Raw genomic sequence first — 27,093 nt, 5'->3', positions numbered from 1 at the left:
CTCATGGAAAATGTGCATACATCTTTTTGAATGCTTGTTTCTTGCATGAATTTGGATGGTATTCATTAGAGACATTTATAAGACATCAGGCACAGAGATTACCCTCATGGTATTTTAGCCAAAGGAGTACCAGTTTTCCTTTTAATTTGGTAAAGTGTTTCTCCGTGGCCTTCAGGAAGAGGGAAAGGGGTATTTGTCTTTGAGGGGTATTTGTCTTTATCAAACTGGGCTATGAAGTGCAAAATTCGAGGTCCACGGGCTTCTTCTGAAGTTCTCTGACAAGGTGTGCTGGTTAGCAGGAGAAAAAGGTCCAAGCCCCCTCTGAATGTTAGAAGATAAATGTCCATGCAGTTTTAAATAATTTAGAGAGAAGAATGACTGTAGGAATTCCCACTTTGCTGCTGTTAGTCCTCCCATCCCTCCAGGGTAAATGCCCAAACAAGGCCTGATGTATTATTTTGGCTTGAATAATTCAAGCAATATAAGATTTCAGAAAATTCTGATATCCAAAGAAAAAAAAAGTCTTAGCAGTGACAACTGTTTATAGTATAACAGGGAAAAATATGAACTTGTAACTAGGCGGTGGTAGACACTAACCCCAAATGGATCCTGCCGCTGGTAGTTTATTTATGGCTGTGCTAGAGTCTTAAGCAGAGCACAGAGAAGCAGTATTGCTGATTTAGTTATTAGGCATAAGTACAAAGGGTTAGGAGCTTCTGGGGCATTATTCATTGACAATAATCAGTAGCCTGCTATGAACAATGCTGCATGCTGTGCAAATATAGCAAGACTGCCTTCATAAATAATGCCAGAGACACTAGCTTGTGCCAAGGCAGATAGGATATATCGATGGCAAGTTAATGTGTTAGGCCCCTGGGTTTGCTTAATTGTGCAGGCTGACTTACCCTGGGCAAGTGAAGAGAATTGCTTTAGCTCGATGCTGGTTCTGGAGTCCGTCATCCTGCTCCTCCCAGGCTTCTTCTCATAATGATGCAATTTGCTTGACTCTTGCTTGATAGTGAATTCTATCTTCTTACAATATACAGTGGTGCTGTCCTTCTAATTTTGGTGATGAGAATGGAATGTGTTTTCTTTTCTCATAATTATCTTCTACCAGCAACAGAAATGGATGTTTAGTCTGCCCAGAGATGTCATTGTCTGCTAAATCTGCTCATTTTCAGGCTGTTTATATGCACAAGAGGTAGCAGTCGAAACCCTTTGCTCAAGTTATATGAAGTGAGTATTACTCACATTCTCAGGCCACAGCACAGAGGTGGGAAAATGAAAGACAAGATTATTTATGGGGAATTCCTCTCCAGAATGCAACTACATAGCACATGTTTGAAAGATAAGAGGTTTCTTTAGGAGTACCCAAGACAAGGGTGTTTTGTGTACAGAATCACACCAAATGGCAAGGTGGCAAGCAGAAGAATGACCCCTCAAAGATGTCCATGTCCTAATCCTCAGAACCTGTGAATGTTTCATGGTACATGGCAGAGGGACTTTGCTGATGTGATTAAATTCAGGATTTTTAGATGAGAAGACTATTCTGGAATTATCCAAGTAGACCCAATATAATCCCAGGGTTCCATGGTAAATGATAACAGGAGGCAGGAGAATTAGTGTCAGAGTGATTTAGCGTGATGAAGACTCACTGGCCATTGCTGGCTTTGAAGCTGGAAGGGGGCCGTGAGCCATGGAATGTAGGCAGCCTCTAGAAGCTGGAAGAGGCAAGATAACAGATTATTCCCTAGAATCTCAGGATGAATGCAGCCCTGCCAATACCTTGAATTCAGCCCCATGAGACTCGTGTTAGACTTCCGACCTCCAGAGCTATAAAATAATAACTGTGGTGCTTTACTCCACCACACTTCTGGAAATTTGTTATAGCAGTGCTAGGAAAGAAATACAGAACACATAATAAATAATTCATACAGACACCTTTATAAGGTGATCCGGTTCACTCACTCAGTTACATGAAGAACATATTGAGCATCATTATGTGTTCACCATAATATATTAGCATATGCTAAATGACACACCCACAAGCACTGTAACAGTTCTGAGGCCTACCATAAAAGGCTAAAAAGTGGGCAGTGGCCCAATTCCTGGAAATCCCTGTACCTTACCCCAAATAGTCGGAATAGTCCTCCCCCTTATTAGCCCATGAAATTACCCAGCTCATAAAAACTAACCACGCCTACATTCCAGGGCTGCTTTATCTTCTGAGATGGACTGAGTTCAGTCTACGGAATGTATGTCTTTCTATTAAAAAAAAAAAAAAAAAAAGCTAATGCTTATTTAGCATTGTGTTTTGGCATTGGCAGTGCATCAGTAAATGATATATGATCATTAATTTGTTCTCAAAATACTTGCTTAGTGTCTGCTCTCTGCCAGGCACAGTTCCAGAGAATACATAGGGTAATAAGATGGGGAAGATTCATGTCCTCCCATAGTTTATGCTCTTGTACAAAAGAAAGCAGATAAAGAGCAAGTGAATGAATAAGATCACTGCAAGTTGTATTAAGTGCTACAGGAAAAATTAAAACAGGGTAGGTGATAAAGATTAACTGGGAAAAATGTCCCTTAGGTCAGCTGGACAAGGAAAGCCTCAGCTGAACAAAGAAAGACCATGAAAAGACAGTGACATTTGGGCTTAGGTCTGAAGGACAAGAAGGTGGCAGTCTTGATAAGCTTGAATGTGGAGCATAGAATGTTTAAAGAAAGTGACGGGCAAAGGTCTCATGATGGACATAAGCTTAGCAAGTATGAGTAGCAGAGCTGGGTGTGCGAACAGATGATGGCATGAATGGGGTGAAACAGATCACTCAGGGCTTCAGGCCATGGTAAAGAATTTGAATTTCATTCTAAGAGAAATGGAAGACCAATGGAAGCATTTCAGCATGAAGTGGCATGAACTAATGGATGTTACAGTTTCTTGGATGACCTTGAAATAATGAAAGCACTTCTGTAGTATTATTCAAATTTGGAGCCTAATGTGAATTTAGAGATCATATAGCTCGATTTTCTCATCTTAATGGAAACTGCTGTCTTCATTGATTAGTTCCCTTGCCTGGGACACAAGCCTGTCTCTTCTTTTCAGTTTGTATGCTCTTTACTGGGCTCTCCCACACCTGCACACAAGGTTACCAGTTTTTTCCTCAGTAATTTTTGTAATCATTTAAAAAAAAAATTAAGTTTTTGTTGAGATACAATTGACATATAACATTGTATAAGTTTAAGATATACAATGTGTTACTGTGATTACATATATATTGCAATATGAATACCCCTGTAGTGTTAGCTAACAAACACCTCTATCATATCACATAATTATTTTTTATGTGTTAACTGTTTATTTAAAATCATACAAGCTTATTTTCAGATTCAGATAATTTTTAATTATGCAAAGGAAGAGGAAGAGACTGACAGAAGACACCAAAGAATGGATAATTCCCATATCACTTCTTTCTTCAGTACTGAGCCTCTCCTTTCTTCCTCCTTTTCACTGAACTCACTCAGGAACCCAGGATCTATTATATAGATAATAAAAATATTCTTATAACTAGTGGGCTTGGCTCTTGGAAATTGAAAAAAAAAAGTCCTTGAGAAACAGTCTCCACTTGTGCTCTTCACCATGACCTTAAATTCATGAATGGCTTATTCTAGATCATTCATATTGTTTTATGAAGCAAGTTATTTCTAGTAACAACCTGCATAACATTTTGGTGTTTTCTTTTTATTTGTCAGAAAGAGAAAAAGTTAGCACTGAAAATTGGATGATTGGCAGTTGCTAGGCACCAAGGAGACATTCAGGAAGTGGCAATGACACACACACACACACAAAACCATTTAAAAATAAACAGCCATTTTAATCTTTAACCACAATTCCAATGAAGCCGATTGAGTTATCTGATTACTAGTACTCTCCAAACAGAGATTTAACAAGAGAAGTGGGATAATATTTTTGAACTTGCAGTGCCGCATCAGTTGTGCTTACTTAATAGAGTTATTTTTCTTCTCAACATTTGTCAGGTTCATTAAAATTTACTTTTATAATTTTCAGGCTTAGTAGTTGGGAAGGTGGATAGTTGTTTGCAAAGCGAAGTAAAATCTGTGCCATTTAAATTTCAGTTATCTTGGCTCAACTATTTCCCTAAGGAGACCCTTGTAATCTAGATAGAAATGGAGTAGTAATTTATTCATTTCATGATCCCCAGTGATTTTTTTCTACCATCATGTAGAGCTTTATGATAAGAGCTTCAACCTTCTGACCTGCTGATGTAGTTGATTCTGAGCCGGAAATGTCTCACTTTCCTCCAAATCATTCCCTTTGCACTCATGGCTCCCCTAAAAAAAAAGAAGAAGCACCACGTCTCCCCTATGGTCTGTGGAACTTTAGTAATCTCTGTTGTAAATAATGTCAGCTTCGTATACTGAATTTTATATCTCTAGTCATAAACTCAATAAATGAGATACACCTAAGTGTACCGGGAAGAGCAATGACCTGATAATGCGTTACTTTGCAGACTTAGTAACACAGGCTGATGCAGAAACAGCATTGTGCAGTGGTTGAACAAACAGGCTCCAAAGCCAGACTGCTTAGGTCTGAAACTTGCTCTGCCATTGACAATATGTAGTCTTAGGCAAGTCACTTATCTTCCTTTTTCCTATCTTTCTCATTTTTAACATGATGAAACTAATAGTAACACCCTCATTATTGTTAAGATGGTTACAAGGAATGATGTTTGTGAACTTTTGGAAAGTGCCTAACAGAATCAATATTATAAAAGTAATAGTATCTGATTAAGTAAAATGTACAAATGTATATAGGATTGACCTCTTATCAGATTCTAGTATTTTTCCACTTTTCTTTTCACCCCTTTTCTTAAACTATACCTAGAAAAAGGAGCTTTTTAAAAAAATTTTTATTTTGTATTGGGGTATAGTCAATTAACAAACAGTCTCATGATAGTTTCAGGTGAACAGTAAAGGGACTCAGCCATACACATACATGTATCCATCTCCCCTAAACTCATGTCCCATCCAGGTTGCCACATAACATTGAGCAGAATTCCTTGTGCTATACAGTAGCTCCTTGTTGGTTATCCATTTTGATCATAACAGTTGTACATGTCCATCCCAAACTCCCTAACTATCCCTTTCCACCCCTACCTCAACTCCGCAGCAACCATAAGTTCATTCTCTATGAATCTCTTTCTATTTGCTAAGTAAGTTCATCTGTATCATTTCTTTTCAGATTCCACATGTAGGGGATGTTGTACAATATTTCTAAAAGAAGCTTTCTAATTGCTACCAAAAGACAAGCCTTATGAATTAAGAAATAAATACATTTCTATATATAGCAGGTCAATCCTTGCTTTTCCCAGTTCCCTGTGTACAGAGTTCAGTTATCATGGCTTAGTTAACACTCGGTCCCCAACAACAAGATTCAAATTATCATGGCTTTGTTAACATTAGGTCTCCAACAACAAGATTCAAATTTCAGTTACTATAGCGAGTTAACTGAGCAGGTGCATCAGTGCAGACCTCCTGCTTGCTCTTCAGTCCACAGTCACTCAACAGATGCCCATCCTGATGAGTAACCCATCATGGTACTTCTTTCAGAATTTGTCAGAGACCGGTCACTGCATGTCTGTTATTCAGCTCACATGACAGCAAAGCATGCAGTTGTGCTACTTCCTTGTCTCCCAGTGATAGACCCACATGACATTTTCCACAAATGGATAATGAACAGAAATATGAAAATGCAATTAAGAGACATGTGATAGCATATTGAATGAACATAAATGGGGCTATAGAAGAAAGAGCAGAGTGTGGGGAATGTTGACACTGGCCCACTTGAAGGGACTGTAGATATGCAGCAGGAGTAACTTAGTGAAAACTTAGTGAAGGTGATCTTATCAATATAAAGAAGAAAGTGTGACAAAAAGGATAAAGCTGTGACGAAAAAGGATAAAGGTCTTAAAGAAAGTGACCTCCTCACGCAAAAAGAATTCTCAGTGATATTTCACAACATTAAAAGCACAAAGTCTAAAATATTTGAAGCTGATAAAAACTTAGTGCTAAGACAATTCCCCAAAGCAGAAAAATGCTCTTTCTGCCTCTAAAATTATTCCATGACAAGGAGAAGCAAATACTGTTCAAACTACTCTTGATAAAGGCACAAAGAAATAATTTTAAATTCTCAATAGTTCTAATATTTTAAATACAATGTACTAAGTAAATATTATATTTATTTTATTTTATCTTTCCCTTGGGCTTCCCTTGTAGCTCAGTCGATAAAGAATCTGCCTGAAATGCAGGAGACCCAGATTCCTGGGTCAGGAAGATCTGGAGAAGGAAATGGCAACCTACTCCAGTATTCTTTCCTGGAGAATCCCATGGACAGAGGAGCCTGATGGGCTACAGTTCATGGGTTTACAAAGAGTCAGATGTGACTGAGCGACTGAGCACACATGCATATTTCCCTATACATTTATGAACTATGGTGAGAGGGTTTTAAAGTTTTGACAAACATTTTTTAAAATCTTTTTTAAAATTAATTTATCTTTAAATGAATAAGATTACTTTGTGTAGTCTCAGCTTGCCTGCTCATTTATATGGCCCTGGACTACTGGGCAAAGTAAGGCACTATTCTGAAGACAGACAGTGCTAATGCAATAAGAGGGTGGGAAAAATAATGTGAACAAAATGATTTTGCTGGTTGAGGAAGAGCCTTTAAAACAAAGTTTTATTAAAACATAGCAAATTATTCTATCCTTGGGATATTTCTTGATCCAGCATTTAATCACCATTAAATACTGTCACAAAATTGTATTTATTGCATTACTCAGAACTGAGGATTCTCTAAATAGATCAAAATACCTGAAGTCTGCATTCTCATTTCCTGGCCCTATATTTTTCACGGGAAAGGAATTGAAGAAGCCTTTTCTTTTTCCTTAAGCAGTTCAAGAGAGCGTGTCATTGGACATAAATTATATGCTCAATATAGAACTTGAATTGTATAAGATCTCACAGTAAAGGGCACTGAATGTCAATGTTCATCTGAAATAACAGAGAGCATTATAGTCATTTTATCCAACTTGAGAATGAACACAAAATTTAAGGTTTTGTAAGTATGCATCAATATTATTTTGATATTTATAGACTCCTTAAAGTTTTTAGGTTGGGAATAGTGTGTTTGGTTATATCTTTCCCATCCATTTTGAACATTTAAATACAACGAACTTGTAATTAGGAGTTTTGACACATTTTAAGGATTGCTTATAGGTCATCATTCTTAAGAATAATCCTTCTTAATTCAAGATTATGTAATATTAACTCTTCCTTTTTCACACTGAGCCCAAGTCAAAGGGAGACTTCTAGGTTTATTGAATGGAGCCTCTGCTTCTATATCCTCCACTAAGAGAGAAGAGACACCATTAGAGTCATAAGATCTTCACAGTTATCACTCTTCAAGCTTCAAATGGTCAAAGTGAAATCTCTAAGGATCAGGAAGTGTCAATAGAGTCTGGGGCTTCATGGTTCTGGTTACTGAGTCTCCTTGTCTCACGTTTTTTCTTGATTCTTTCTCTTGGGAAGGTTTTCAATATTAGTTACACCCACACTTTGGCTTCATGCTACTTGGGTTCTTAAGTTAGTTAAAATTGCCAGGAAACATCTATGATTGCAAATAGATCACAAATATAACATGTCCATTTCTAATCACAAGAAGAGAAATGCAATAAAAAATTAGCATCATGTAATAGACAAAGCACAAATAATAGACATCATGTCTAGTTTGTGGTAGAGTGGAAAAAGTCTTCCTTAATTGTTTGCTTCTGAGACTGTAAATTAGCATATACCTGTAATTAGGAATAGAAAGTGACATAAACATCAATTTAGCAATATCCATCAAAAGTCAAAATGGGGACTCTTTAGCCACTAGTTCCACTTGTTATACTTATCTAATATCTTGAATATTTATGAAATTATATAAGTACAAGAACATTCACTGCAGAATCATGTATAATATTAAACTATTGAAGAGACCATGTCAGTTCAGTTCAGTTCAGTCACTCAGTCGTGTCCAACTCTTTGTGACCCCATGAATTGCAGCATGCCAGGCCTCCCTGTCCATCACCAATTCCCAGAGTTCACTCAAACTCATGTCCATTGAGTTGGTGATGCCATCCAGCCATCTCATCCTCTGTCGTCCCCTTCTCCTCCTGCCCCCAATCCCTCCTAGCATTAGAGTCTTTTCCAATGAGTCAACTCTTCGCATGAGATGGCCAAAGAACTGGAGTTTCAGCTTTAGCATCATTCCTTCCAAAGAACACCCAGGACTGATCTCCTTTAGAATGGACTGGTTGGATCTCCTTGCAGTCCAAGGGACTCTCAAGAGTCTTCTCCAACACCACAGTTCAAAAGCATCAATTCTTCGGCATTCAGCCTTCTTCACAGTCCAACTCTCACATCTATACATGATGGATGGATTTCCACCACTGGAAAAATCATAGCCTTGACTAGATGGACATTTGTTGGCAAAGTAATATCACTGCTTTTTAATATGCTAAGTTGGTCATAAAAAAAATAATAATTTGGTCATAACTTGCCTTCCAAAGAGTAAGCATCTTTTAATTTCATGGCTGCAATCACCATCTGCAGTGATTTTGGAGCCCCCAAAAATAAAGTCTGACACTGTTTCCACTGTTTCCCCATCTATTTCCCATGAAGTGATGGGACCAGATGCTATGATCTTCGTTTTCTGAATGTTGAGCTTTAAGCCTATTTTTTCACTCTCCTCTTTCACTTTCATCAAGAAGCTTTTTAGTTCCTCTTCACTTTCTGCTATAAGGGTGGTGTCATCTGCATATCTGAGGTTATTGATATTTCTCCCGGCAATCTTGATTCCAGCTTGTGCTTCTTCCAGCCCAGCGTTTTTCATGATGTACTCTGCATATAAGTTAAATAAGCAGGGTGACAATATACAGCCTTGACGTACTCCTTTTCCTATTTGGAACCAGTCTGTTGTTCCATGTTCAGTTCTAACTGTTGCTTCCTGACCTGCATATAGTTTTCTCAAAAGGCAGGTCAGGTGGTCTGGTATTCCCATCTCTTTCAGAATTTTCCACAGTTGATTGTGATCCACACAAAGGCTTTGGCATAGTCAATAAAGCAGAAATATATGTTTTCCTGGAACTCTCTTGCTTTTTCGATGATCCAGCAGATGTTGAGACCATGTAACAGGATACAAAAAGCAAAATTTCTATCAATATGACAATAAAAAAAACTTAAATAAAATCCAGTTTTAAAGTAGATCTCCTTATGCACACTTTACAAAGAAGATGTTATAGAAATGGTTTTGTGACTATGAACTCACCAGCCATGGAGAAGGATCACAAGGAAGGGTCAGAGATTGGAGAGATGTTCTACAAGGTCATTATTTCTAAGAGGTAGGAGAGATATAATAGGTCTCCAAGTTGGGTGCTCTGGAGAGGACCACTCAGAAATATGTTCCTTGAAGTTGAACATTGATGGAGCTTAGTGTCTGGTCATGTCCAAGAAAGCTTAAGTGGCCTGTGGTAGTATTTGCTTGTCTGCATTGGTATCAGAGAGCACTCTGTCAGAGCAAGCAAGACATGGGTATTTCTTCTGGTCAGATATGGCCCACTGGATGGCAGGTAGAGTAACCTCATAAGTAATGTGGCAGGGGAATTAAAGTTGCAGATAGAACTAAATTTGGTGACCAACTGACCTTCAGGTAGGGAGATTATCTTGGATTATTCTTGACCCAACGTAGTAGAAAGTTTAGATCCTGGAAAGTGCTGAAAAATAATGAATCTCTGTCCAACAAGAGAGACAGTTTGTTATTTACTTATTTATTATATTTTTAAAATTTTTGGCTGCACGGGGTCTTTGTTGTTGCGCAGCCTTTCTCTAGTTGCAGAAGGTGGGGGCTACTCTTCATTACGGTGCATGGTCTTCTCATAGCAGTGGCGTCTGTTGTAGAGCACAGGCTCTAGAGTCTAGATTCAGTATCTGGGGTGCACGGACTTTATCATTCCCTGGCATGTGGAATCTTCCTGGACCAGGGATCAAACCCATGTCCCCTACATTAGCAGGAGGATTTTTATCAACTTCACCACCAGAGAAGTTCAGAGGGAGAGTTTGGAGTGTGCCTGGGTGTGTGCTATTCAGCTTGTCATCCCCTTCACTCACAGGGATTTGTGTTAGAACCTCAGAAAGAGGAGGAAGTCACAGCATGCTCACAGCTGGTTATGAGTGAAAGGCATTTCTCCCCTTCAGCAAAGTAACTTTTTTTATGTCAAGGAGACTAGACAAGGAAGCAGCAAGTGACATTAGAGCAGTCAGTATCAGGAGTCAGAGAAAGCATGGTTACCTGGGCAGTGGACTCGCGGCAGGGCAGCAGAAGGCTTTGGGGTGTCATGCAGAGACTGTGACGTCATAACAGGAGCAACCGAGGAAGGACAGGGGAGCAGGAATGACCCTGACAAAGCGTCGCCGTTGATCACTCACCATCAAGGAATTCATCCATTCACACATTCAGAAGCTCATGAAAAATCCATAGGGCCATCTTTAATGAGTTTGGGGGAATTTGGACCTGCTGGAGGACAGGGTATGGCTTTCTGAAATGCTGCTGGAGGGGACTGAGTTAGAAAATAATGCTTTTTTTTTTTAAACAATTTTGAGCATTCTTTAGCTCTCCTTTAGTGTGATTTAAGAAAATATGGGTAAAATTACATTAGGACCAATTCAGACTTTAGAAATCTAATTCCTGCTTTACTTCTATCTTCTCTATTAAGAGGAATAATTTTCACATTAGGAAGAGCAGAGTCACTATGGTTAAGAAAAATATCAAATAACAATCTAGGTGAGGAGATGATTACAGCATATTTTTCTCATAATGAAGAAGTTGCTGATACAATTATGAAGCCATTATAAATTATCTTCAAAAACTTACAGAAAATAGAAGAGATTCCTCAGACTTCTTTCTTTCTTTTTTAAGTTTTCTGAAAGGGAAAAGGTCTGCTGGGGTCATATATGTGATTTCAATGCTTAATACACTTTCAAAAAGGATTATGAGGATATTTTTGGATCACAAAGAACTAACATGGATTCACCAAGAATATGTCATGTGATTTGATACTCGAGTAAAGTATTTTGTTATAGTCTTTAAAATTCTTCATAATGAGACAATGAAATATGACTTTGATCATATATCAGCTGCCCTCATACTGAGTATGTGCTTTTGAACTTTTTTATCCATAACTTGAATGATGATGAAGACAGCCAATTTATTCAACTTTTGAAAGATATAAACATAAGATTCTAAAAGATGAACATCTTAGTAGCATAAAATAATGAATTAAAATTAATGAGATGCAATGCAACAAAAAGTGAATATAAATGACCATATCTTTGTTTAAAACAATAAGTGCAAAGTGCAGATTTGGGGAACTTTAATATAATGCAAATTAATGTAAGGTTTTAGTTGGCCAGTGAAAATTGAGTGGATGTGAATGATGAAAAGGCTTATGAAATTTTGTTCTGCATAAATAAAATTTAGTGCGCAGAACAAGAAAAGTAAAAGCTCACTGTTCTCTGAACAGCATAGACCTTATTATAATATTGGATTCAGTTTTATCAGATTTTACCAAGAGTTGAACACATTAGGGTATAATTATTGAAGAATGGCCAGACTCAGAGAAATTAACCTGGAAAATAAAAAACTTGGTAATACACAATAGCTGCACTTGAATATTTGAGAGATGGTCATGAGGAAGAAGCATTAGATTTTTTTCTCTAGACTTTCACTTGAAAAGATTATAGCATGGTGGTGAGTTGAATGCTCTGACCTGAAGTGGTGAGAGATGCAGCGGGAGGGTAAAAAAGTCCAAGCGTGAAGAGGTAGCCATGTTAAAGATGGTGGATAAGAGAACACAGAAGGCCTGTAAGTAGAGGAACAGGAGCAAGTTAGTATTAATATTTTTGGAGAATCTCTTTAGCCACATTGGGACAGCAGAGGCTGACAAAGAAGATCTTGTGAAGAGGGCGATTCCAATGAGCTGCAGGCTGGATAGAATAATCTCCAAGACTTGTGGATTTGAACTACAAATGTCCAACTTTGGAGAAAATTGAAGCACTACTTAATTGCCTTTCCAGAATTATCTTGTGGTCACAGTTGCTCTTATAATTAACAGAAAGGCAAGGTTTATATTTCCTTGAGAAAATTTCAAAATTCTAATCTGTAAATAGCTCACACAGAAATACAGTGAATGAGAAAAGGGAACACTAATACATTATAAACTGGAATTTAATTAGCAGAGAAAACTAAGCACAAAACAATTCAAAACAGTCTTCCTTGAGACAGATTTTAGTTTCTGAAGCTCTAGAAAATAAGCTTACTCATACACAGAAAAAATTTGGAATTAAGATACTGTTACCACCACCATCAACAACAACAAAAGCATAAACCCCAGCACCTCCACACGCACCATCAGTATAATTTGTTTTTCCTCCAAGTCAGTCCGTTCAGTCACTCAGTCGTGTCTGACTCTGCGACCCCATGGACTGCAGCATGCCAGGCTTCCCTGTCCATCACCAACTCCCAGAACTTGCTCAAACTCATGTCCATTGGGTCAGTGATGCCATCCAACCATCTTATCCTCTGTCATCCCCTTCTCCTGTCTTCAATCTTTCCCAGCATCAGGGTCATTTCCAATGAGTCAGTTCATTGCATCAAGTGGCCAAAGTAAAGTAGATAACAACAAAATAATCCAAGTCATGTCTTAGCAAAAAACAGATATGTTTATTACCTATTGTGAGGAAGACTAAATAGAGACCAAAAGACTGAATTTGTTAAGTAGGGTCTATTCTTCATTTCTCAGCTGGAATCGCATCATGTGTTAGCTTGGACTAACTTCATTTTTTTTATTAGCTTTACTGGGGATACCTACCAGTGAATACAGATATGTGTGTGATCTTTCTAAGCCTTTCCTTTTACAGAAAGATTGTGGGTCAGCCAGTATCTTTATGCCCTACTGAGCTAACAAGTGGGGATAAAATGGCATAGTAGAATGGATACTGGATTAATAGAAGGTTCAACTGAGTGGAGTCATGGTTAAGTATGGGTACTCTGGAATCAGTCTTGAGTGTGGTCAAATCTTGATTCTGCTATTTACAAAGCTATTTGACTTGGCATGTATTACTCAATCTTTCTGTGCAACTCTATTTGCCTATCAAATGAGCTCTTAAGTACCTCATATTATTATTAAAATGTCCAAAAGTCAAAATAAGTAAAATCTTATAGTTGTGCCAGATACATGATAGGTAATCAAATGAAGTTAGCTATTACTCTTAGTCCTGACTGTGTTTCAACTAGTTCTCATGCAGATCAAGATCATTAATTTCTTTGGGATTTGGTTTCCTGGATTTGGAAGCCACTTGAATAGAGGCTGGCAAATGACCCTTTCAAACTGCTTAGTTAATGTTGTCATCATTTCTTTCTAACATTTTCATTTATGAGTTATATATTGACTACTTATTATGTATTATGTACAAGGAATTATGCCTTGGAATAATGGATTTTATGGATATTTTACTGGCCTTCAAGAGTTTCCAAAATATAAAGGAGATAAGACATGAATGTGTAAGCCCTGCATGGAACATGCAGTTTCCATGGGGCAACTTCTGTGTGCTCCATACTGTGTATAAGGTTCAGAGAGAACAGGAGAGTGGAAAATACAAGAGAAATGTTTGGGTAGAGGCAATACAGAGAGTGAAAACACGGAGGTGGGAAAGGACAAAAAATGTTTAGGAATGGAGCAATTTAATGTGGTGGAGAGCGCCTGTTGCAAGAGTAGAGCGCTAGTTTGAAAGAAGTTGTGCCACCCCGTAGAGCATACAGAGTGCCTGCCTGATGCATGGGTCATTCTGTAAACAAAAAGAAGCTGTTGAAGGTTTCAGAACAGTATCTTAGTCCTGGTTAAGAAGAGAGAGAGAACACTGGAGAAAGAGCTCAAATTGTTGTTGTTAGTCGCTCAGTCGTGTTTGACTTTTCTGCGACCGCATGGACCATAGCCCAACAGGCTCCTCTGTCCACTGGAGGGGGTTGCCATTTCCTTCTTCAGAGGATCTTCCTAACCCAGGGATGGAAGACATGGTCCCTCCACTGGCAGGCGAGTTATTTACAACACTGAACCACCAGGGAAGAGACCAGATAAGTGATAAAAACAGTCTACCCTTGACCTAGGGATGGGCATCCTTCTCATGAATTTCCCTGATTAGGAAGACTGGCTGCATATATCTCCGCTGCTACAAGTGTCCTTCCCTCTGATGATGCACATCCTGGAACCCTCAGCTCTACCAGTCCTGTGCTTCATCCAGCCGCTTCCAATTGTGCTTAGGTGCTAATACTAGTAAGTTCATACTTTCTCCTACCTGGGGCTTTTGCTCTGGAACCTTCTTTACCTTCTGCCTAGAGAACTCAGTTGGGTAAAGTAGAAGCCTCAATATCTTTTCTCCTTTCTCTTAAAACCTTACACATAGCCTAGTTCTAAGTAGCCCCTTTTCCACTGTCCTCCCTGGTCCTCTGACCCTTATCAGATCTCTGGAGCTGAAGACACACAGCTGCAAGAGGAACACCTTGCTCCAAATCTTACCGAGACTGAGAGAAAGCAGGAGGAGGGAAAGAGAGCTGGTAATCCACTGACTTTTCTCCCAAAGGTTCCGCTGGCCAACCCTGAGCAAAGGTTTGCTGAGTATTGCTGCAGGCAGCTCTTTTAGGTCCCTGATGGAACTTTCGTATCTGTATTTCCTGAAGAGGTTAGAGTGAAAAAGGTCAAGGTAAATGAAGCAAAGAATACCCTGTAATAAAGAGCATGAGCTTTGGAATCAGACAAAATTGTCTGGATTCAGATGTTAGATTTATACTTCCTGGTGACAATTCTTTAGACCTCTATTTTCTCATCTGTAAAATGGGCAAAGCACAAGCCAGAGTTGTTTTGAAAACTCAGTGAAAGGATATAAGCAAAAACAAAACAAAACAAAAAAAACCCTACTACCTAATAGGAGCTACTCTCTACTACTTCCTGCAGCAAGGCCCTCTTCTCCCATTTCTCACGATACTTGGTGCATTGTGGTTGGTTTGTTAGCAATTCAAACTCATGGCAGAAAAGAGCCTGTGATCAATTAGTTGGATAATTTCTTGAAATATTTTAATAGTAAAATAAAATATTTTATCCTTTATTTAAAATGCTTCAAGCATTTTACCCTTTTGATGTACTTTTGAATGCTTTGGAAATCAAAATATTACAGTAACCACCTACTATAACTCCTTTGCTGCCTGGTGACCAACCAATTTTTAGGAGCTGTCTCCTCTGGCCCGTCTTTTCTTTGATCTTGCTCCCACCCAGGTAAAGTCAATCAGATATTCTTTGACTCACGCCCACATCTGTATGAGATCACGTGCCCAGTATTCTTGCCTGGAGAATCCCATAGACAGAGGAGCCTGATGGGCTATGGACCAAAGCCTTGCAGAGTCGGACACAAATGAAGCAACTTAACTTGCATGCACACGTGCCTCATAATAGTGTAATCCCGTGTGTTATGTCTGTTAACCATTACCTCTCTTGCCTCAGACTAAGCAGTTGGTACTTCATAGCCCACCCATCCCCACTTGGTTTACAAGGTGTGCATGCATGCTAAGTGGCTTCAGTCATGTCTGACTCTGTGACCCTATGGACTGTGGCCCTCCAGTCTCCTCTGTACATGGGATTCTCCAGGCAAGAATACTGGAGTGGGTTGCCATGCCCTTCTCCAGGGGATCTTCCCAACCCAGGGATCAAACCCACATCTCTTAGCTCTCCTGCACTGGCAGGCAGGTTCTTTACCACTGACACCACCTGAGAATAGGAGGTGTCCAACCATTAGACTGATTTTATCCAGGAAGGGGCAGCTCTTACCACAATTGTATCTGTCAGACAGTAAATGCTTACTAGATTTGTGCAATATTAGTTCTTAAGCAGAGGGCATTTGCATCAGGCAAGGGAAATATTTAAAATTTACAAAATTTTATATAAGTAGTACAACAAAAACTTTAGGATTTTATGGATTCTTTCCTTTACACAATGTTTGAAAATCATTGTTTGCAAGCGTGGGGGGATGTTTTAAGGGAATCTTTTGCTTGTAGTATTGCCTATAGTATTTTCTGAAGTCATATGAGGACATGTTCTTCTTCCCTTTGTGGCAGACTCTGGATCTCATTCACTTTAAACCACGGCACAGTGTCCAAGAGAACAGTGCTTTGCATATGCTTGCTGAACAAATGGACGCATGGGACAGGGCATATTCTCTATATCCAGCCAAAGGAACAAACTCTGAAAGTATTCAGAATAATCCTGCCTGTCTTGACTATTCATTTATTAAGCACTTTTTGTGTGTTTGTTTTGAATTTTTTGTTTGTTTAAAGAAGACTAGCATGGAAATAGCAAGTCTTTGTTCAGGCTGGTTTTCATAAAAATTCTTTTATTTCAATCGTGGTGTTAACAAATACACAATGTTAATTGCTGCTTTCTCTACTGTGGTTTGTTTACTGCTGTAAAATCACAACACATCAAATTCTTGTCTGCCTTAGTCTCTTGACAACATTCACTAGAGAAACACAGGGGATTAGAAGCTACCTCAGAGATATGTGTACATGAACTTTGGTTAATTGAGGAGAGAAAAATACATTAGTCAAATTTCATGTTGAGAGCAAAATAATAAAAACTATGGATATCATCAAATATATCTGATTTAATAAGCACTGATCATTTCTGAATCATCTAACTTCCTAGAATCAATTAAAATTTAGTGAATATGCAATGTGTATGTTAGTTGCTTCCCATTATAAATTTACTTGAACCTAACTGGTGGCTCAGTGGTAAAGAATCTGCCTGCCAATGCAGGAGATGCAAGTTCAATCCCTGGGTCAGGAAGATCCCATGGAGAAGGAAATGGCAACCTACTCCAGTATTCTTGCTTGGAAAATCCCATGAACAGAAGAGCCTGGTGGGCTACAGTTCATGGGGTTACAAAAGATTTGGACATGAACAAGTGCCTAAAAACAACACAACAACAAATTTCATGTTTAGAAATTGTGGGAAAGGGCTTCGTTTCTTTCCTAAAATAATTTTTATGCACAGATATTTGGGACTAAATTTAGGTCTTTTCATACCAATAGCATGGCATAAATGGAAGTAATATTTATCTTCTCGTATAGGTAAGATTTTACTAGTAAAATTCTACTCCATCTCAGGTTCTTTCTGAGCTTAGAAAGTGTAGTCTGCAGTAGCTTATATATTTTTAATCTTAGTATTTAGAAAATGTGATTAGGTTTGTGGCTGTTGTCCATTGACTCTACCCTCAGGTTCCTCTGGGCACTGTGCCTTTCTTTCCACTCCCAAAGAACCATACCAGACCACTGCAGGGTTTTTCCTGTTTTTTCTGTCACTAAACTTTCTTCCATCCAGTCCAAATAGCTTTTATGAGATCAAGATTTCAAAATCTTTATTTGACTCTGCTACTCTCATGCTCAGAAACTTTCATTAATGTAACAACTGCTTATGGAATAAAATCCAAACTCTCACTTGGAGCTGAAGGTGCTCCATGGTTATGACATCACCGACGTTTTAAGTTTTTTAAAGACTTCCCAAGTGGCACAGTGGTAACGAATCTGCCTGCCAATGCAGAAGACTGGCTTTGATCCCTGGGTCGGGAAGATCTCCTCGGAGGAGGAAATGGCAACCCACTCCAGTATTCTTGCCTGGGAAATCCCATGGACAGAGGAGCCTAATGGGCTGTAGGGGTCTGTGGGATCACAAAGAGTTGGACATGACAGTGACTAAACAACAACACAACATGTTTTAAGTCTAGCCCCGAAAGTCTCTGAAATGAACCCAAGTGATATTGTACTGTTCGCTGCACATGTGCTTTCTTGCCTCATATCACTTTATATCATTCTCCCAAATTACGATGACCCTTTCTTTTCCTATTGAAATCCTTTAAGTTTGTTTAACTCTCAGGTGCTCTGTATTGCTATTGCTCATCATAATATCCAGAAAAAGTCTCTTCCCCACACATCACAAGGATTACATTTTTTTTGTTTCCTTCCTTTGGAGAGACTGCCTTATGTTGCCTGAAGTCTAATGTCTGAAAACATTATTTTATATGTTTGTTTACCTTTCTAGTTGTGTACAGCAAGAGAGAGAGCTGGTCCTGCATAAGTTGATGTGTGATGGCCAAATGTGGGGGTTCATATTCCCAAAATACAATTATTTTAATCAGAATTTTTTTTTTAACTTGAAGGAATTTTCATCTGGAAAATGTAATTCAAAAATCAATTTTTAATGTTTCATATGCAAACACTTTTTCATTTTTAAATGAACTATTCTTTTGAATAAATTATTTCTGTGTAATGTTTAGAAGTGATGACTTGATCCATTGATAGAATTGGTGCATATTAAATTTTACTGGTCATAGCCTCTGCAATCTACCATACTAATTAGCTCTGGCAAAGTTTACCAGTGACATAATTATGGGCAAAGACAATATTATCATTCAGCCCTCATCTTATTTAATTTTGAAATTGCTTTTTCCCTTCCCTCACGAATCATGACTCTCTCCTGGTAGTCCTCTGTCCTATCTGAAAACTCCTCTTTTCCTAATTTCTCTTCTTCTAGTGATGGATTAAGTGTTTGTATTCTCCAGGGCTCTGCTTTTCCTCCAGTGAGCCTTTGTGGGCAAGCTCATTTCTCTCTGAGTTTCAAGAGTCACCTATGCCAATGACTATCAAATCTGTCCAAAAAATCTTTTTATCCATCTTAGGTCTCTCCCTCCTGAGCTTAAAAGTATGTGTCTCAAATATCTGCCTTGGAGACATGTTTCACATACTTCACAACATGTCCAGAACTGACCTCATTGTCTTCCACAAACCTACCTTCCTCCTGCATTCCTCATTTTAGAAGTTCACCAAGCTGTTCAAGCCAAAAAGCCAAGAGTCAACCTAGACTTGTGTCTTTCTTCTGATTTTGATATTTAATCATTCCTAAGTCTTGTAAATTGTATCTACTTAAATTCCTACTTTTCTAGTCTTGATTCAGGCCCTTCTCATCTCTCACCTTGACTATGGCTATGGTCTCCTAATGTATTTGTCCATAGTTTCACACTCTCTTATGATACCCTTCACACTGTGGTTATTGTAAATATGTAAGGAAATTTCAATGATACATTATACTTACCTGCTCAAAAAAATATCAGTTTTCCCATCATGGACAAAATCCAAATTCCTGAGTATAGCATTGAAAACTATCTACATTCTGTTTTCATCTACATCAACTCTGACTCTCTTCCTACTCTGGGAAGAAACCAAGATAATCACCATATGAAGCAGAGTGCTTCATCTCCCCATTCATTTGATACTCTCTGTCTGAAATTTTCTCAGCATTACTTTAATTCTCTTTTTACCTACTCCCACCCCCAAGATACATGCATAGTGCTGGACAAAGGAGGTACATCAGGTGAAAAATAAGTGAGTAAATAGTAGAGAACAGAATTACCATGGACACTTAGAGTAGCACTGAAAACTAAAACTTTTATGTTTCCTTACATATGAACATAAATATCGAAACATTCTTAAATTCTGTTAGAATTTTCATAGTATTTCCATGTACATGGTTCCAATATGGCCCCCCAAAAATTGACAGTTCAAATAAGCTTAGAAAGGATATTTTTACCTATAATAAAATATTATTCTGTTTTGTTTAATTGGTTTTAGATCAGAAAAAGCGAAAGGATGAGAATCTTTTATCATATACTGCTCCCTACAATATATACATATGTTATTTACTGCTGCTGCTGCTGCTAAGTCACTTCAGTCGTGTCCTACTCTGTGAGAACCCATAGATGGCAGCCCACCAGGCTCCCCCGTCCCTGGGATTCTCCAGGCAAGAACACTGGAGTGCGTTTCCATTTCCTTCTCCAATGCATGAAAGTGAAAAGTGAAAGTCAAGTCGCTCAGTCGTATCCGACTCTTAGCGACCCCATGGACTGCAGCCCACCAGGCTCCTCCACCCATGGGATTTTCCAGGCAAGAGTACTGGAGTGGGGTGTCATTGCCTTCTCTGTGATATTTACTATATATATGCAAATTACCATTAATAATAAACACTTTGCCATCACTGACTTATTTACAGTTCTTAGCATCATTCTGGAGCATTTGTTTACCATTATTTTGAAATAAAAGTAATGCAGAATCTGCACTGATAGAAGGAGTACTTGGTTACAGTAACCAAATGGGTATTATATAACTATCTTAAACACTTTGGCAGTGAATTTGTTCATAGGAAATGAAAGAACATGTGAAATAGAATACCTTTCTCTTCCCCATCTTTCTCTTCATTTATTTATAGATATAGTTTTCACTTTCTCAGAAATGCTTTTAGAATAAATACCCAGCACTTTTTGACATTAAGTTTAAGACTTTCATTACAGAATCTGTAACATATGTTGGAAGGAAAAGCTTGTTTAAATAACAACACATATATGTGTGTGTATTTTAATATTTTAATTAAAGGCTTTCCTCATATTGATCCACAGATTAAGCATAAAGGAAAATCTAAAAGGGGAAAATACAGAGATGCATAGGGGACATATAATATCAAGGAATATTAGTATTCATGATCATAAAGCAGGTGAATGGAAACTAACTGCAAAAAGACAGATCAACTGTCTAATCAACTGCTTAGTCAGTGCTTGCTAGCAACATATTGGCTATTCTAAGATCAAATGTGAAAGGAAATGTACTCTCATGGGTGGGTTTGAGCCATCTGGACGATCACTGATGTGCCCTCAGCACACTGGTAAATTATGATTAAAGCTGGTTCTATAAATAGAGAGGGACACAGAGAATAAGGGTGAGTGAGAAAAGAGAAACAGGAAAACACTCACCTCCTGTTAGTTATATAACAAAGATATTTGACTGAGCATTTGGTTCCAGTCTGCAGTTGTGTAAAGGAAAGGAAAAGAAATTAAGAGATTCTGGCATGTAGATCATTCCATCATATTAGCTGAACTATAAATTTAATATGAAATGATTGTTGCTAAGCTATGACACTCACTGTGGGCTGCAGGAAGGAATTGGTAAAACTGTGAGGGATTTTCAGGGCAAAGACAACTTGGACAGGAGGAGGAGAAAGAGAAGAGTGTCAGCCCTCTTCTGTGTAAATTGTGTTGAATTTTCAAACACACACACAATAACAGCAGGAACATTTCTAAAATGAACAAAAAGACACATTCTTATGATAGACTGGCTTACTCCTTGATGAGCCATGAAATTCTATATTAAAAATGAATAAAAGTCAAGATACTAAATTAGATTCTTTGCAGCAGAGTTTTGTTTCTCAGACAGGCCTTCCTTTTACCAATTACCAGATTCCTCCAGGTGGGATAATATTTTTCAAAACACTTATTTCAAGAAAAAGAAAATATAAAATACAAAACTCAGGCCGTAACCTTGATAAGAGGCACCTTAACAAGAACATGTCTCCAACCATGCATGACCCTCTCCTTGTTTTACCTTTCAAACCAGACTCACTATTCAGATTTCTCTGTGGGACATAACCTCTAGCACAAAAAAATACCTGTAATACTCACTTGTTAATCAGCCACCCAGTACAACTGCATCACAATTATGGTGGTGGCAAATTCTGCTTTTGGGAGGAGATCAGAAAAGCAAAATAAACAGACCACAAAACTAGAATAGATACAATCTTTCAGCCATATGGACATTCATAACTATGGTTAGTAAAAAGAATAAGGACTATTATAATTTGGTAGTAATAGAAGTTGTTGTTGCAGTCATGTCTGACTTTTTGCAACCCCAATGGACTGCAGCATGCCAGGCTTCCCTGTCCTTCACCATCTCCAAGAGCTTGCTCTGTCTCATGTCCATTGAATCAGTGATGCCATCCAACCATCTCATCCTCTGTCGCCCCCTTGTCCTCCTGCCCTCAATCTTCCCCAGCATCAGGGTCTTTTCTGATGAATCAGTTCTTTGCATCAGGTGGCCAAAGTATTGGAGTTTCAGCTTCAATATCAGTCCTTCCAATGAACACTCAGAACTGATTTCCTTTATGATGGACTGGTTGGGTCTCCTTGCAGTCCAAGGGACTCTCAAGAGTCTTCTCCAACACCACAGTCAAAAGCATCAATTCTTCAGTGCTCAGCTTTCTTTATAGTCCAACTCTCACATCCATACATGACCACTGGAAAAACCATAGCCTTGACTAGACAGACCTTTGTTGGCAAAGTAATATCTCTGCTTTTTAATGTGCTGTCTAGGTTGGTCATAACTTTTCTTCCAAGGAGCAAGCATCTTTTAATTTCATGGCTGCAGTCTCCATCTGCAGTGATTTTGGAGCTCAAGAAAATAGTCTGTTCCTGTTTCCATTGTTTCCCCATCTATTTGCCATAGATGAGACTAGACGGAAGTAATTCTCATTAATTGAGTCTACATAGTAAGCAACTGAACCTCATGCTTTGCATACACTCTATTCTTTGACATAGGTAGGTATTGTCATGTGGGATTTATGGATGAAGTAACAGGTTCAGAGAAGCAACATGGCTAAGGACTCTTGGCCAATAAATTCTGTGACTGGAATTCAAATTTAACCAATTCCAGTCTTGAATTTTTGCCTTTATATAACATTACTTCCTCTTTGAATCTTGTAGATTGCTTACAATGAGAAAGTAGATTATGTTAAATAAACCTAATTATGTTTATAAATAAAGTAAAAAATAAAATTTTAAGGTCTAATTGCAAAGCTAATGCTTTATGTTAATATTTCATTTTACTGTTCCTGAAGCATTTTCACAAAACTAATATTTTATATTAATATATCATTTAACAGTGTCTGCAGCATTTTCACTGACCCTAGATTATTTGATCTTTGTAATATCCCAATGATATGGGCAAAGCCATTATTACTACAGGTGAAGAAGCTATAATTCAGAGAGATGAGTGAACTTGCAAACTGAGAGTTTGATGCAGGTCTTAAGGCTGCCATTCCCTTATGTATCCCCATTCTTCTGGGGTCCTGGGTAGTATATAGTGCAGGCTACTGATATCGATTCCCTCATGGATGAGTTTTACTATGAATTCCCTAAGTAGCACCACTAAGTAGGTGGTGTCTAGAGGGTCCATTTCATTATGCTTCCATTAGAGTTTAAACAACCCAATATTACTCAAATTTCAACCTATATAGCAAGATAAATGATAGTGATTTAAATTATTACTAATCAGTTCAGTTCAGTTGCTCAGTTGTATCCGACTCTTTGCAACCCCATGAACTGCAGCACGCCAGGCCTCCCTGTCCATCACCAACTCCCAGAGTTCACTCAGACTCACATCCATTGAGTCAGTGATGCCATCCAGCCATCTCATCCTCTGTCGTCCCCTTCTCCTCTTGCCCCCAATCCCTCCCAGCATCAGAGTCTTTTCCAATGAGTCAACTCTTCACATGAGGTGGCCAAAGTACAGCTTTAGCATCATTCCTTCCAAAGAAATCCCAGGGCTGATTTCCTTCAGAATGGACTGGTTGGATCTCCTTGCAGTCCAAGGGACTCTCAAGAGTCTTCTCCAACACCACAGTTCAAAAGCATCAATTCTTCTGTGCTAAGCTTTCTTCACAGTCCAACTCTCACATCCATACATGACCACAGGAAAAACCATAGCCTTGACTAGACGGACCTTTGTTGGCAAAGTAATGTCTCTGCTTTTCAATATGCTATCTTATTACTAATTGCTGACATCTGGAAAGTGTCACCTGAAAAGCATGAATGCTTTATCTCCAATAAACGCAGAGTCACTTGAGAGTGAACCAACAACTACTCTAATAATTTCAAACATCTTCAGAATTAGTTAGTGCATCCTTGTTATGAAAGAGATTTCTCCAACATAACCTTATTAATTATCTCAACAATGGGGTAAATTCTACTTGAGCTGGTAAAAACCCACCACTTGGCTTATTGTAGACACTCAGTAGTAAATAGATGAATAAATTAATGAATATACAATAATAGTAGCCAGATCCATTGATATCACTTGCTATACCATTTTTAGGGGTTTTGACATTTATGGACTGATTTCCTCTAATTTTGATCTAATCTGAAGTCAGTACATTAATGGTGCTATTAGTAAAAGTGTACATGTGGAATATGTCTGCGAAGTAAATGAGAGGTATAAACATTCATATTTATGAGAATATTGTTTACATGTAAAATTGTGTGTTGCACAAATGAACTACCATAATATTGCTGTTGTCTTAGTCCCTGTGTCATGTCTGACTCTTTTGTGACCCCATGGACTGTATCCCGCCAGGCTCCTCTAACCGTGGGATTTTCCAGGCAGGAATACTGAAGTGGGTTGTCATTTCCTTCTCCAGGAGATCTTCCCAACCCAGGAATTGGACCCATGTCTCTGGAACTGCTGGCAGATTCTATACCACAGAGTCATCTGGGAAGCCCACCAAAATGTAACAATTCAAAAAACTTGAGGATGTATTCACCTAGAAATTCCTTTACTTGAAGATAGTGAAGAAGCATAAAAACATTTACTTGTGTGAACATTTACTAAGTGATGTCGCAATATATTTTTTTCCTAACCCAACATTTCTAAGAATTAAGAATACATTCTCCCAATAACATTTGCAAATAGAAGTGAAGTGGACTGGGGAGAGGATAGGCATCAGAAATGTGCTCAAACAGGTTGTACCAGTGATTCTGATGTGCTCATCTTCCCTGACTTCTCTCACTGAGAATTAGTTGTCAATATCTCACTGTACTTAAAATTATAGATGTATTAATGGGAAATTTTGCCTCATTAAGTTCTGGCCTGGGATGATCCATTACAATTTTATAACAATGATGTTAGTAATTATCATACATTTTGAAATATTTGCATACATGCATTATATGTGCTGATATTCCACTTGTATCTTTGCTGTTCAGTCACTAAGTCTCATCTGACTCTTTGCAACCCCATGGACTGCAGCACCCCAGGCTTCCCAGTCCTTCATTATCTCCCATAGTTTCCTCAAACTCATGTCCATTTTAATTTCCAACTAATAAACTTGTATTAGTTGGAAATTAAAACCCACGTGGAAATGAATCCCAGTCATTTCATTTACAACTGTATAATCTTGGGGAAGTAACGGAACCTCCCTGATTCTCAGTTTCTAGTATACTTCCATAGCCTACATGCTTCTTGAGAATATTCAATTAGAAAACAGGTTGAAATTTCTGGTATGATAACTGACATACAGTACTTGCTCAATAAAATGCTCAATAATAAACTTGTATTAGTTGGAAATTAAAACCCACGTGGAAATGAATCCCAGTCATTTCATTTACAACTGTATAATCTTGGGGAAGTAACTGAACCTCCCTGATTCTCAGTTTCTAGTATACTTCCAGAGCCTACATGCTTCTTGAGAATATTCAATTAGAAAACAGGTTGAAATTTCTGGTATGATAACTGACATACAGTACTTGCTCAATAAAATGCTCAATAAATACTTTCTCTTTCTCACATCTTGGTCAGTTCTCCAGAGTTAATTTTAGTAACACTTACCTAGTAGGCTGTTTCAGTTGTTGTATTTCTACATATTTTAAAAACTGGACATGGAGTGGGGGTTTATGAATGGAGCTAGGCCACAGCTCCAATACTCTAATGGTAACAAGAGCTTCACTGGACTTGGGCACAGAAGGTCTCAAGGTAGCCATTGTCAAGAGCAAGATCAGAGAAGTCAGTGCTCCCAGGCCAAAGCTAGGTCTACCCTGTCCACTCTTATTGCCATCTTTTCCATATTTTCCTAATCTTTGCCTTTATTATTGTTTCTCTTCTCAAATACTCTGTCTGAAAACAAGCACAATTTCAGTCCAAGACGTTTTTTTTCCCTTGGTTATGTTTTTGAATTATGAAACACATGCTGTTTTGACCATTTCTATGTTAATCAGTTGTTGCTGTTCAACCGCTTGGGATATGAGAACACACTTGTGAAGAAGTGAATTTACTTTTCCTTTAGTGGAGAAGAATAAGGAACTTAATTCCTTTGCTAACCCAGAAGAAGGAAACACACGTCAGGATCAACTTTTCAGAATTTTGTTCTATATCCTTGCTCTGAGTCAAGCATTACTTTTATTTTATTTTATTTTTTATTTATTAAAAAAAATTTTTTTTTCTAATTTTATTTTATTTTTAAACTTTACATAATTGTATTAGTTTTGCCAAATCCTTGCTCTGAGTCAAGCATTACTTTTAAAATGGAACTCATTTCTTGGTGCTTCCCTGGAACCCATGCCTACTCCTCAATCTTCAAACAACAGGTCATTGGAAAATTGCTCCTATTGTGTCATCTTGGATTTCTCTTTAACCTCAGAATGCAGCTTTTGTGCTTGTTTATCCAATTTTCTGTTTCTTCTTTTCCCTGTGCCAAAAGAAGTGGCATGGTCTGATAGATGTCCAGTTTAAGGCACAAGTATAGAAAAAATGGATTCAAGTTCAGTTGGTTGTTGGGATAGGGAGGTGTTACTGATGTGCTCATTTTTTTTTTTCATCTGTATAGTGGAGATAGTAATTTTAATATAATTTCCCCCTTTAATGTTCCAGATACTCCTTGTGGATGGTGCTTATAACACTCCAGGTCCATGGTGATTGGCTTTCAGATACCTCCCAGTGCCACTTAGTGACAGCCCTAGGGACTTGGAGGGATTGCAGTGGCTATTTCCTCCTGGCTCTTCATCCAATGAGATCTCTGGGGCTAATCTGACAACCATCCTTATCAACAATGCAGGTTTATGGCATACTATTGGCTGTGGAGCACTTCAAAAGGTAAAGTAGGCATTTAGTTGTTTGGATGATATTAAGATTTGGTATTCTGGAGGACAGAGGAAAAAATAAAAATTTTCATTGCTAGTATTTTTATTATAGAGTGGTAATAACTATTTCAAGATTGTTCTAGGTGCCCAACT

At 38.2% G+C, this 27,093-nt stretch overlaps 1 long non-coding RNA gene across 1 annotated transcript in view; it reads left to right on the top strand.

Annotated features, from left to right (window-relative positions):
• The window catches only part of LOC139184944 (uncharacterized), a 315,407-nt gene that overhangs the window by 278,726 nt on the left and 9,588 nt on the right, over positions 1 to 27,093 (top strand). Inside the window, exon 4 of the long non-coding RNA XR_011568517.1 lies at positions 26,732 to 26,953. This is a non-coding gene — a long non-coding RNA (uncharacterized lncRNA). The remainder of the gene's footprint in view (positions 1 to 26,731; positions 26,954 to 27,093) is intronic.

Source organism: Bos indicus, chromosome 9 (genome assembly GCF_029378745.1).
Source record: "Bos indicus isolate NIAB-ARS_2022 breed Sahiwal x Tharparkar chromosome 9, NIAB-ARS_B.indTharparkar_mat_pri_1.0, whole genome shotgun sequence".
NCBI lineage: Eukaryota > Metazoa > Chordata > Mammalia > Artiodactyla > Bovidae > Bos > Bos indicus.
This window is presented reverse-complemented; position numbering and strand designations above follow the sequence as displayed.